Source organism: Canis lupus, chromosome 23 (assembly GCF_048164855.1).
Source record: "Canis lupus baileyi chromosome 23, mCanLup2.hap1, whole genome shotgun sequence".
Lineage (NCBI taxonomy): Eukaryota > Metazoa > Chordata > Mammalia > Carnivora > Canidae > Canis > Canis lupus.
The window spans coordinates 2,726,164-2,739,911 of NC_132860.1; positions in this window are offsets into that span (position 1 = coordinate 2,726,164).

Here is a 13,748-nt window from a genome sequence, read left to right on the forward strand (position 1 = left end):
AAGCCAAAGCTTCATGAAGGCACTTCCTTGCTGCTCATTTACTCCTGCAGCTGTGTCCCTCTGGCTCTTGCCCCTGCCTCAATCCTAAAAGTGCTTTTGCAAAATCACCAATGACCTAGTTGCCGAACACAATGATGTATTTTCAAACCTCATCGTATACCTACCATGCCATCAGAGATCTCTGACTCTTCTTACTGGACTCTCTTGGCCTGCATGACCCTTTTCTCTCCTCTGATGCCTTATTCCTCCTCCTAATCTCCTTCATGAGTTCTTCTTATTATTTTCCATCAAATAGTCCCTGGGTTCCATCCTTGGTCCTTGTCTCAATTTCTGCATTTTCCCTGAGTGATTTCATCTAAACCCTGAATTTCCTAAACAGGATTCCTCACCCCCAGCTCTCTCCTGCATTTTAGATGTGTATATAAGAAACGTCTACACTGGAAACATCCCACAAATACCTTAAGGCCAACTTACACAGAGCTAAATCATTATATTTCATCCAACGATGAATTCCAACCTCATTAATATGGACATGCATGTAAGCTAATCATCTCCCCCATCACCATGCTTCATCTTTTTCCTTTCTCTGTAGGTGATAGGTGAACATAGGTTATCTAGGAAATAAATGCAACCAAATTTAGAAAGCTTTATTTCAACTCCCAACTCCTGAAGTCCTTCAGCGCCAAAAAATCCTCAAGTAAGTATTTTACTTTAGTTTTTGTTTATTTTAGATTTATTTAGATTTATTTGAGAGAGAGAGAGAGAGAGAGAGAGAGAGAGAGAGGGTGTGCAAGTGGAGGGAGCACAGAGAGAGGGAGAGAGAGAGGATCTCAAGCAGACTCCTCGCTGAGCACAGAGCCCAACATGGGGCTCAGTCTCAGGACCCAGAGAGCATGACCTGAGCCAAAATCAAGAGTTTAGCCAACTGAGCCACTCAGGCGCCAAATTTACTTTTAAATTAACATATAATGTAATCGTTTTTTTTTTTGTATACGGTTCTACGAATTTTAACACACGAATGGATTTCTGTAACTACCTCCACAATGAAAGTACAGAACAGTTCCATATTTTGCTCCAAAAAAATTTCCCTTGTGTTATCCCTTCGTAGTGAGACCCTCTCCCTACTCCTCAGCCCTGGAAGTAACTGATCTTTCCCTTATCGCTACACTTCTGTCTTTGAGAGAATGACATATGAATAGAATTATATAGTATGTAAACCCTTAAAAAGCAGATTCTTTAAATAATTATAATGCCTTTTACATCAATCCAAATTGTTTTGTGTACAAATAATTTGTTCCTTTTATTACCGAATAGTATTTTGTGGTACAGATGCAACATGATTTGTCTATACATTCACCCATTGAAGGACATGTGGGTATTTCCAATTCTTGGTGATTATGAATAGAGCTTCTATAAATATTCACGGACAGGTTTTTTATAGGAATATAACTTTTCACTTCTCTAGGGCAAATACTCAGGAATGAGATTCCTGGGTCATGTGGGAAATATATGCTTAATTTTATTTTATGTTAATTTTTTAAAGATTTATTTAGTTATTTGAGAGAGAGAGAGAGAGAAAGAGAGAGCATGAGCAGGGAGGGCCAGAGGGAGAGAGAGAAGCAGGCCCCCCACTAAGCAGGGAGCCCAGACTGGGGCTCGATTCCAGGACCCTGGGATCACGACATGAGTCGAGAGCAGATGCTTAATGGCCTGAGCTACCCAGGTGCTCTATTTGTTCCCAAATTTAAGGAAAGAGCATTTAGTCTTTCACCATTAAATATGTAAGCTATGTGTTTTACAGATACCCTTTATTGGGTTAAGAAAATTTTCTTCTATTTCTAGTTTGTTGAGAATCTTTCTCTAAAATGATGTCGAATTTCATCAAATCCTTTTTCTGCATCAATTGATATGATCATGTGATTTTTTTTCTTTACATTGTTAATATGGTGAATTACATTTACTGATTATCTAACACTGCGCCAATCTCACATTCCCACTGTAATCTCTACTCGGTCATGGTGTTTTTCTGTTTTCATATATTGAAATCTTCAACTCCTTAGTATTTTATTGGATTTTATTATATTTATGGTCATGAGGCATTTTTGGCTTCTAGTGGTTTTTTGTTTTGATTTTTTTTCTAGCGCTATCTTTGTTTAGTTTGGTATTTGGGTAATGCTGGCTTTATAAATTGGGAACGTCCTTTCCTCTTCTAATTTCTGGAAGAGATTGTGTAGAATAGGTGTTAATTCTTCTTTAAATATTTGGTAAATTTTGCCAATGCTACCATCTGTGTTTAGCGATTGCTTTTTTGGAAACATTCAAGTGCAAATTTAATTTGTTTGTTACCTAATTTTTTATCTGTTACATCTTTGGTGAGTTTTGGTAGTGTACTGTTTTCAAGAAATTATTCTACTTCATCTATTTTCAAATTTGTGTCAGTAAAGTCCTTAGGATTCCCTTAATACCTTTTTAACATCTATGAGATAGGGATATCCCATCTTTCATTCCTGATATTGATAATTTATGGCTTATCTCTTTTTTCTTTGTCAGTCTTGCTGAAGGCTTATCAATATTATTAATCTCAAAGAATCAGTTTTTGTTTTTATTGATTTGCTCCATTGCTTTCTTTCTTCAATTTCACTGATCTCTACTATTATATTTATTTTTCATCATTTCTGCTTCCTTTGTGTTTATTTTATTACTATTTTTCCAGTTTTTCTTTTTTTTAATGAAAGTGTAGGGATGCCTGGGTGGCTCAGCTGTTAAGCGTCTGCCTTCAGATGGGATCGAGTCCCTCATCAAGCTCTTTGCAGGGAGCCTGTTTCTCCCTCTGCCTATGTCTCTGCCTCTCTCTCTGTATGTCTCTCATTAATAAATAAAGTCTTAAAAAATGAAAATCTAGGTTATTGATTTGACACTTTCTTTTCTTAGATAAGCATATAATTCTATGGTTTTAAAAAAAATTTTTTATGGAAAATTCTGTGCAGTAGAAAAATACTCAGACCTAGCATAGGGTGCATCAGATTTCATTTGAATGCAAGACAAGAAAGAATGAATCCATCACCCGTTTTGATAGAGGGGAACAAATGATTCCAATGTAAACTCTCTAGTTGGTCCAGTACAGAATTAGTCACAGAGAATTAATAGGCAAGAGCTGTCAGGGAGCAAACAATGGACAAAAATTCTCTGCAACAGTGTAGGAAACTCTCCTGCAAGGCTCTTGGTCTTTTCTACTAAAAATTAACACTCTGATAGCTTTCCGTATTTTCTTCAGTCACACATACTCCTACCTTTATGCCTCTTCTGCTTAGAAACACCAACATGCGTTGTGGAAGTGTCCCTGGAACGTTGTTTATAATATACTCAATTGCACCCTACGTGATTCACTCAGTAAATATTAATAAACATTTCTGGTGTGTCTGAGGTTGCAAAAGAATTACTTAAAGCTGTATATTTTAATGAACTTAAGGGAGGACACAGTATACACAAATGAGATCTACATCAATCAGTAACAGCTATTATTTATTTAAAACACACTGTGTGCCAGACATTGCATATGCTGTATACTTTATGTGCACTTAATCTCGGTCGCCATCCTGTAAGATATAGATATTTTGGAGGATGGTTTCATGGGAAGAATATAGGCTTGGGAAACAGAAACCAAGTTTGAATCTCTGCTCTCTCTCTTAACATGGCTTAAGCCAGTTACTTAAACTCCCTGAACTTCAGGGTTTGGGTTTTTTTTTTTTTTTAAATTAAAAAATGGGGATAGAGTTTGTTGTGAGGATAAAATGGGATAATATATGAAAAGGGCTTAATTGGGTAGGGAATATAGGGGTTTTGAAATTTAAAATTTTGACTTCAAACCCACAATCAGCACATATTAGTTATGAGTACTTTGGTAAATTACCCTCTCTGATTTTTGATCTCATAAAGATAAAGACAGACAGGTCATCTTCCCCTTCACCACCACAAAGCCTCTCCTGGAGGTGTCCCCTTCTCAATACCAGTGACTCCACCCATCCTCTCGGTTGCTCAGCTCAAACAGTTTGGGATGATTTTTGACTCTCCCCGTAACTCAATCAATCCGAAAGCAAATCTTGTTGGTTCTACCTTAAAATCTATTTGCATTTCTTCTACCTCTCCTATCCCCCTTCCATTGTCATGGTCTGCGCCACCTGCCCGACTGTCATCAATTCCTAACTGCTTTTCTCACTTCCTCCCTCAACCACCACTATTATCATCACAGCAGCCAGGCTGACTTTTTTAAACACCAGTCAGATCAAGTTCTCCAACAGCTTCCCATCTCAAAGTGAAAATCAGTCTTGACAATGGCTTAAAATGTCCCTCCAGGGCTCGTCCATCCCTGCCACCCATCCTACCCCCTGACCCACCCCATAATCTCTTCTCCTATGTGCTTCCTGCACCTGCTCTGCTCCAGATCCACTACCCCCATGCCTTTCTGGGGACCCTTCAGGTTCTCTTCCACCTGAGTGATCTTATACTTTCCATTCTTTCCACCTGGAATGTTCTTCAGCCAAATAGCCTCAAGCCTCCCTACTTTACCTCCTTTAAATCCTTGCCCAAATTTCATCTTTTTAGCAAAGCCTCCCCTATCCACTCCATTTAAGATTCCAAAAGCCCCCAAGGGGCACCTGGGTGGCTCAGTCAGTTAAGCATCTGACTTCTGATTTCAGCTCAGGTCATGATCTCAGGATTGTGAGATCAAGCCCTGTGTCAGGCTCCACACTGGGATTGGAGCCTGCTTGGGATCCTTTCTCTCTCCCCCTCCCTCGGCCCCTCCCCTGCTCACTCTTTCTCTAAAATAAGAAATTCCAACAGCCCTCCAACTCACCAAGTAGTACTCGATGCCCTTACTCTACTTACTTCTCTTTATAACATTTATCTCCATCTAGCAGTGCTATATTGTAATTACTTACTTTTTGGTGGTGGTGTCTGTTCCTCCAACACACACACACAGGAACTCCATGAGAGCAGGTATTTTGGGTTGTTTTGTTCCTTGTTGCATCCCCAGTCTTAGAGTGGTATCTAGCATCTGGTACTCTCTCTCCCCTTCTCTCTTGCTCTTCTGCTCTACCTTGCTCCGCCCTCCCTCTCCCCTCTTGCCTCCCCTCCCCCTCCCTCCCTTACTCTGCCTTCCCCTTCCTCTCTCCTCTCCAAATATCTATGTAATATGCATATCATGATAGAACGTCTGGATTCATGGAACCCTAAAACAGTGGCATAAAGCCTATCTTAGTTTCCCTAGCTTGTTACAAACAACTCCCCTTCATTGGGAAAGAGCATAGGATTCACGGTGCCTATAATATGTGTGTACCAGCCCCTATTGTGAACCAGGTATGGCTTTAAGATAAAGAAGATACCATCTGAGTCCTCAGCTCACTGTCTAGTTTGAAAAAGGATCGAGTAAACATGTAAGAAATGAGAGAAAGGTACTTGCAATAAATTTTTTTTTTAACTTAGTGAGGGGGCACTGTGAGAGATTTAAAAATAGGTCTGATGGGGTCAAGACAAACTGGCAATAACAATCAAGTGGAAGAGTAAAGGCACAGTATGTTTGGTGCAGAAGTTTTGATCAATCCAGGGGGTTGATCGAGATGATTCAAGTGTTCCTTTGACAATGAGTCATCCATAATCTCATGACTGCTTTTGCCTGTGTTCGTGGTTATGAAATGATCCTCACACTACAATTCCTAATATTAGAAGGTTCCCTTCCAACCAGTACAGATTGTTAGGCCAGGGAGTGGGTGTTTATAGTGTGGCTTATTTGTTCTCCAGTGGGCTGGGGTTACAGTGCACTCAGCATTTACTGAATAAGAAACACACACTAGAACCTTCCCTAATATGCTGAATGGGAGTAAACAAAAGGTGCTTGGGGGCACATTCAGGGAAACTCAAAGAGCTAGATGGAGGAATGGGAAAGGTGAACAGTAATAGCTGAAGTGTTCTTGTATTATTAAAACAAAATTGCCCTTCTGAGTAGACATTTAGCAAACTGGCAGATTCATAACTCCGGTGTGCAGAGGGATGAATGCACCAATAGCCACAGCAAAAAGGAGCCTTGAGGACATACCTCCCATTTCCAAACCTTATTTCATTAGTGGAAACTTCTGGAGTGCTGCTTCATGCCCTAGAAGTAGAACTCTGTGCGAGCTTGAGGGTGGAAGCTTAGACACAAAGAAGCGTCTGGAGGAGGACCATACATTCTTCAACGATGCTCTTCGGGAACTTGGTGATAACTGCGTGGTATTTGGTGATGTCACGTGTGTTATCTCATCTCATCCTCACAACACCCCTGAGAGGTAAGTACTCTCATTTTCTTTATTTGATAAAATATGAAACTGAGATTCAGAAAGATGAAGTGGCTTTTCCCAAGGGGCAGAATCAGGACTTGAATTTTGGTCTTTTCACTCCCAATCCTATGTGCATCTTCCCCTACTTGCCATGATTAAATTCTGGAAAGTTCTGGTCTAGAGCAGTGCTTCTCAATTTTGGTTGCATACTGAAAGCCCCTGGGGTTGTCTACAAACCCTGATGTCTGGTTGCCAACACTAGAGATTTGGACTTAATTGGTCTGGGGTACAATCTGGACAATGGGGGTTTTGTTTGTTTGACTGTTTTTTTAAAGTAATCTCCACAAGATCAAGAGTCTTGTGCTCTACACTCTACTGGCTAAACCAACCAGGTCCCCCTGGACAATGTTGTGTTGTTGTTGTTGTTGTTGTTGTTGTTTTAAGATCCCTAATGATTCTAAAGTTTAGTCCAAATTGAGAACAACTATGGGGAAATTATATTAAATTACAGCTTCCCTGAGCTCCAACCTAAGCTTACTGAATTAGAGTTCACAGATGAGTTGGGGTCATTGTGTGATTTTACAATCTTCCCAGGTTGTTCTAGGAAGTAGCCAGATCTTGGGCCTCGTGGGGTGGATAATTTCTGAAGATCCCGGCGCTGGTCCTACCTCTGTCCTTGTTCATGTTCTTATAGGGAACTGATTTATCTTCACAACCTCTCAGTTGTTTCTTTATCCAAAAATGAGGCTGTTGATATTCGTCCCATCAATATCTTTGGAATGTCCAGAGGAAAAGCTATGGATGGCCTAAAAGTGATAACACATCCTACACTTGCCAAGTATTATTATTATTGCTCCTCACTGGTGTGCCTGGCTTTTATCTCTCAGACCAAGTGCCCTCTGGAGCGGCCACTTCCGTAGGAGGAGGAATCTGGTCTTCCCTTCCTTCTTTCTCTTTCGTCCTCTTTGCAAGTCACCAGGAGGCACCGTATGGCTGAGAAAAAGGGTCAGAGCAGATTCTCTTTCCCATCAGAGGAAATGATACAGGGAGGAAGTGTGCTCCCGCAGGGGAGCATGGTCCCAACTGCAGGCCCTTGTCAGAGATACAGATGTAACTAGGGGACTGGGACACCGGCCAATGTGCTCTCCCAGCTCTCCAATTCACAAATGAGACTGCCTGTTACCAGTAACATCCCATTCAGCCCAGAGTGAGCAGCTTCTCCAGCAGGGCTGGGCCCAGGCTTTGTGCGTCTAGCTCTATGTTAGCACTGACTGGGGGGCGGGAGGACACACGGAATGGAGGAGACGCCTTCCCAGTTCAGATCCAACTTCTCGTTCCAATAGCTCACAGCTCTGCAAATTTTCGGGAGGATGGCAGGAGGGGACCGATGGCTGTCCTCAAGGTTTTAACCCTTTCAAGCCTAGGGAAGAGTCTGCCAAGGAACAATGCCTGGGGTCCACCCCCACGGGTTGGGACGTAAGTGTTTGCAGAGGGCACCCTGTCGTGATCTCCAGGGAGGTGGCAGTGGGCAGCTGGTGTTGAGGCTGCCAGGAGGAGAGGGCAGTCTCGGAGGGGCCAGTCTGGGCTGCTGGTCCTTACTCTCCCCTGGGCGCCCTTGGGCAGCCTGACTGCCCACCCACTGCCATCCTGACCTTAGGGGAGCAGCCCTCCTCCCTTAAAGCTCTGTGCCAACTGCCTCAAGTTACAAGACAGATCCAGCCATGAGCTTTAAAAAAATTTTTATTTAAATTGAATTTAGTTAACATATCCTGTATTATTAGTTCAGGGGTAGAATTTAGTGATTCATCAGTTGTATACAACACCCAGTGCTCATTCCATCACGTGCCCTCCCTAACGCCCATCACCCAGGTACCCCATTACCCCCACCCCCTTCCCCTCTAGTGACCCTCAGTGTGTTTTCTAGAGTTAAGAGTCATGGTTTGCTCCCCTCTGCTTTCATCTTATTTTATTTTTCCTTCCCTTCCTCTATGTGTTACTCTGTTTTGTTTCTTAAATTCCACATGAGTGAGATCGTATGGTATTTGTCTTTCTCTGACTGACTGATTTCACTTACTTAGCATGATACCTCTAGTTCCATCCATGTTGTTGCAAATGGTAGGATTTTATTCTTTTACATTGCTGAGTAATATTCCATTTTATATATATATATATATATATATATATATATATATATATATATATATATATAAAACATCTCTTTTATCCATTCATCTATTGATGGACATCTGGGCTCTTTCCATAGTTTGGCTATTGTGGGCGTTGCTGCTATGAACACTGGGGGACATGTGCCCCTTCGAATCACTATGTTTGTATCCTTTAGATAAATACCTGGTAGTGCAGGGGTGCCTGTGTGACTCAGTCAGTTAAGCATCTGCCTTTGGCCCAGGTTATGGTCTCAGGGTCCTGGGATCAAGCCCTGAGTCAGGCTTCCTGCTCAGTGGGGAACCTGCTTCTCCCTCTCCCTCTTCCCTTTCCCCTGCTTGTGCTCATTCTCTCAAATAAATAAAATCTTAAAAAAACAAAAACAAAAAACAAAAAACAACCTAGTAGTGTAATTGCTGGGTCATAGGGCAGCTCTATTTCTAACTCTTTGAGGAAGCTCCACACTGTTTCCCAGAGTGGCTGCACAAGCCGGTGCAGCCGTGCACGAGGGCTCCCTTTCTCTGCATCCTCGTCAACGTTTGTTTCCTTCTGACTTGTTGATTTTAGCCATTCTGACTGGTGTGAGGTGGTATCTCATTGCAGTGTTGATTTGTTATTTCCCTGATGACAAGTAATGTTGAGCATTTTTTCATGTGTTTGTTGTTAGCCATGATTTTTTTAAAAATCTTGCCTGAATTTTAAGGGAGAACCAAAAGAAAATGACCAAGAAAATGAAAAGAAATGAAAATGAAAGAGATAAATGAAAGAATGATAAAAAACATAAATGAAAGATAAATGTCTGTCAAAGATAGCACTTGCCAGCAGCCTGCTCTCACCAGAAATCCTCCTGACCACAGCTCCCCACAGTCCATCATTGCCAAGAGAGTGTTTTCCAGAACGTAAATAGGTATTTCAGCATGTGTGCACGGGTGCACACGTGCGCACACACACTCACAGAACAGTAGATTAGACAAATATATATATATGACCATTTTTAAAAAATTATCCCTCAGAAAAGAAAGAATTGTTATATATTCTAGTTCTTACACAGTCATATATATATTACTGGGCTCTCTTATAATTGTTTTATTTTTCTTTAATTTTTAAAAAATTTTTTTATAATTGTTTTGTTTTTAACAACAGTATGCTACTTAGGATAGACCTGTTAACTGAATCAATGCTGGTTTGAGATGTCTAATTGATAGAGGTTACCTGACAAAATCATTGAATAGAAGGCAAGTAAATTTAACAAAACTTAGTAATTATTCCTGGGATTATAATGTTACAATTTTAATTGTTTTAAGAAATATGTTTTAAAGATAATGTAACATAACAATCACAAATATATACCTGCAGGGTGAATATTTTTAAAAAGCAACATCCTGGTGTTACCAGTAACATCCCATTCAGCCCAGAGTACTCATTATACAAATGAGTACTTGAAACTGGCAATAACATTTACTGTTTCAGAGGATATGCATTTAAAAGGTGCTGTGCCTCGGGACGCCTGGGTGGCTCAGTGGTTGACATCTGCCTTTGGCTCCGGGCGTGACCCCGGGGTCCTGGGATCGAGTCCCACATCGGGCTTCCTGCAAGGAGCCTGCTTCTCCCTCTGCCTGAGTCTCTGCCTCTCTCTCTGGATCTCTCATGAATAAATAAATAAAATCTAAAATTAAATAAATAAATAAAAGGTGCTGTGCCTCAAACTAGTGAGAAGATAAGTGCTCTAGAAAACTGTTAGATGACAGTAAAGCAATCCTAGAAATAAGGAAAACATTGGTGCCTTGCTCATAAAGTGTAAGAAAAAAAGTTATGAAATTTGAGATCAAGAAAGCAAACTTCTAACTATATATTTTCCTACAATGTCATTAAGAATACCGATGGTCATCTACATTTATAAACGAAGTATTGTAGGTAAGCGTTTTACTGTTTCACTCATTTCCAAAGCTGACATATGTATGCACCCCCAACTCTTTTTAAAAACTTTTTTTTAATGGGGAAAATTAAGGAATCACCCATGATGAAGCATGAATAGGAGAAGGGTTGATTCTCACAGTATTTGTAGAGCCCTAAATGCCTCATAGGCATTGTGACTTCCTAAAGTGGGAAACAAATACATCGTGGTGCATTTCCCATTCTTATTTGACCCTGGAAACTGTATCCACAGGAGAGAAGAATTCTACAGAACGCGTATTGGGAAACACTGCTCTTGCCCAGAAGGATCCAACCCACCTCAAAACCCCTTTAGCAGCCTCCTTTCCTTTGATCTTGAGCAGAGAGCCTCCAATCTTACCCCCACCACACTGAAGCGCTCGCCTGAGAAGTTAGTACCTTTAGCCTAAGAGAAACTTGTCGCTTTGTTCTTCTCTGGGTCCTGCCACTCCCTGGGGTTCCAACTTTACTGAATGATTGACATGACCAATGAGCTCGCGGTCCAGGTGTGATCCTAAGCCCTGAAACAGAGACTACTCTGGTCATTTTCAAAGTCAGCAGTATGATAGTGCCCTACCAGGCACCACCCAAACCATCCACCCCAAATCGGAGCACTTTCCATTATAATGGGTAATAATATAAATTGTGACTACAATGCAGTGAGCATACCTTGGCCTGTGGTCCTGATGCCAAAATGAATATAATGATTACCGGTGATATGAATGACCGGGTACGGAGCATGTGCTGCGTGGCAAGCTCTGTACCAAGTTCCTAACCTTTAATTCTCACACAACGATGCCCACAAGATTGGTACTGTCACCTCCGTTTTACAATTAACTAAACTAGGGCTCAAAGTCAAAATAACTTGTCCTAAATCACATAACTAGTAAGGGACCAGTCCAATTACTTAGCCCTCCGTGACACTGAATTTCTCAATCTTCAATTCTTCAGTTTATTCCAAGCTGTTTGCAGTCAAAGGCAGCCCAGCTGCATATTCCAGAGTTACACCTGGAACTCTAAAGGGAATGGTTTTTGTACAGTAGCTCCAGCTGGTGGCAGACCAAAGGAAATAAAATGGATTTGTAAAAGGCTTATCTAATATTTACCCAGAACTTCAAAAAGTCCAACAATTGACTAGAAATGGTTTGTATAAACATCTTTATTGTTATATTACTTTTAAAACTAATCATTCTATTATATTTGATGACTTTTCTATGAAAAAAAAAAAATCCTAGGAATTGTTTCCCCAAAGAGGAGCTATTGCTATGGTAGGAGAAAAACAAGCTGGCCTGGGTCTGAATCTCAGCTTCCCCATGATTTTTGGTAAGATACTTAAGCACTTCTTGTCTAAAAAAAGCGGATAATTATATCCTCCTTTTAGAGCTGTCATGAGATATAGTCAGGTAATGCCATTTGTAAAGACAGGCACATAGAATTTGTCCAGCAAATTATAGTTCTCCTCTCCCCTGGGGGAAAAAAAAATAGGAAAGGGTCCATCTATTCTTCGTCCTTTAGCTCTTCAGCGTGGGTACCGTGGGCAAGTTTCCACTAGGAGGTGATCACACGGTGCTCAAAGTCATATTCTATTTTCAAGTGGCTCAGGTTTGGCTGTAAAAGGTAACACTAACTATAAGGGAGTTCTAAATCCTGTCAGGGCCTCACCTTGGGCAATGACGTCACAACTTCCCCACCTGTGAAAAGGCAGGTATATGCACCACGGAGCTTCAGTGATGAAAGCTGTAGGCCATAGGATAGTCTATATCTACTTCGTGCGCTTTGGTCAGTGTGCACGCTGGTAGCTCCCCGGCCCCCAGGAAAGCTTCCTAGCCAGAGAACCCTTTAATTCAACGAACGATTATGGGTACTAATTGCATACTCGATTAAAGCCATATAATACAGATTGAGGATTTGGTATAAGTCATAATTAAAGCTGTTAAATCTTCATACAATGACATATGTGGGAACACTAATATTTTATTTTCTCTTCATATTTTGATCACAAATTATTAATAAAGTGTTTGTATCAGCACTGTTTCAGATTTATGTGTTTTTTTAAAAATATAACTAAATCTTTCCTACTTTACAGATGGAGGGGATTATTAAAAAAAAAAAATCAAATGCAGTGGAGTTTGTCAACGTGGGAGACCTGACTATAATTTTGGAAAGTTTAAATGTTTCAAAATGTAAATGCTGTAAACTGGAACAGATAGCACAGGTATGCTTACATCCTGATGGTGCGACTCACTAGCTTCAATTACTTGTCAGTAAAATGAGGACCATTTTATATAATTTGTGGAATTGATACAAAGACTAGATAAAACGGCCTGTATAAAGAACCTACCGTGAGACCCAGCATGGCGTAGACCCTCAACAGATATTACTTCTTTTTTGCTTTTTCCTGTGTGAAGATGGGCTTCGCTAGCAGATTCTGATTCCATAGAAGTGGTTTAAATATTCTTTGGGGACAGAGAAAGCAGCTTTTAGCAGGCAGCTTTAAACCCTCAGAAACCTCGAGTGAACACTAACCAAAAATAAAATAAATTAAAAGTCAGTGTGAAAATTATAAACATAGACATATTCAGTTATTTTTTGTAAAGCTTGTAGAAAACATTTAAAATATGTAAATGAAAAAGAAGGAGGTGAGGAGCTGTCATAACTCAGACAACAATTCTGTGGCTTTGAAGAGTTTATGCTCATCTTTATGCCTTGGTTCATCCACCTTCCTCACAGGGATAAAATAGAGAAAACAAAGAATATACCAAAAGGCTCAAGGCTCTTCCCCTCAAAACTCACTTTTATGACATAAAAGCAGCTATTTGTAAGGCAATGCTTAGGATTCCTATTGGTATATAATTAGAATGAATTACATTCTCTTGTCTTCCATTTATTGAAAATCGGGGGAAATCAAATTTTGCATGATGGCCATTTGGATAGAAATGCCTGGTCACTGAAAGACTTATAATGTTACCTTTATTTCAGCCAAATTCAACCTATATCCCAATGGAAATGATATAAATAAGATGCATAATAACTGAATGAACTACCCAAAAGAAAATTCCCTTATATTGATCGATTTCCAGTCATTTTCTTGGGGCTTGGAACTGGGTCTTCAACTCACCGGGACCAGCAGTCTTCCTACCTTTGACACACAAAATAGGCTATACCAGGTAGCTAGCTAATAAAAGCAATAAGGAAATAAGGATAACCATAGCCTGTGTTTGTGAGATAAAGCACTTTCATAGCCATGATCTCATTTGACCATCAGTCATTCTGCGGCATGTGGCAATCCAGGTCTTTCTCACTAGCCCCATTTTACTTACAAGGAAAGGACATCAGCTC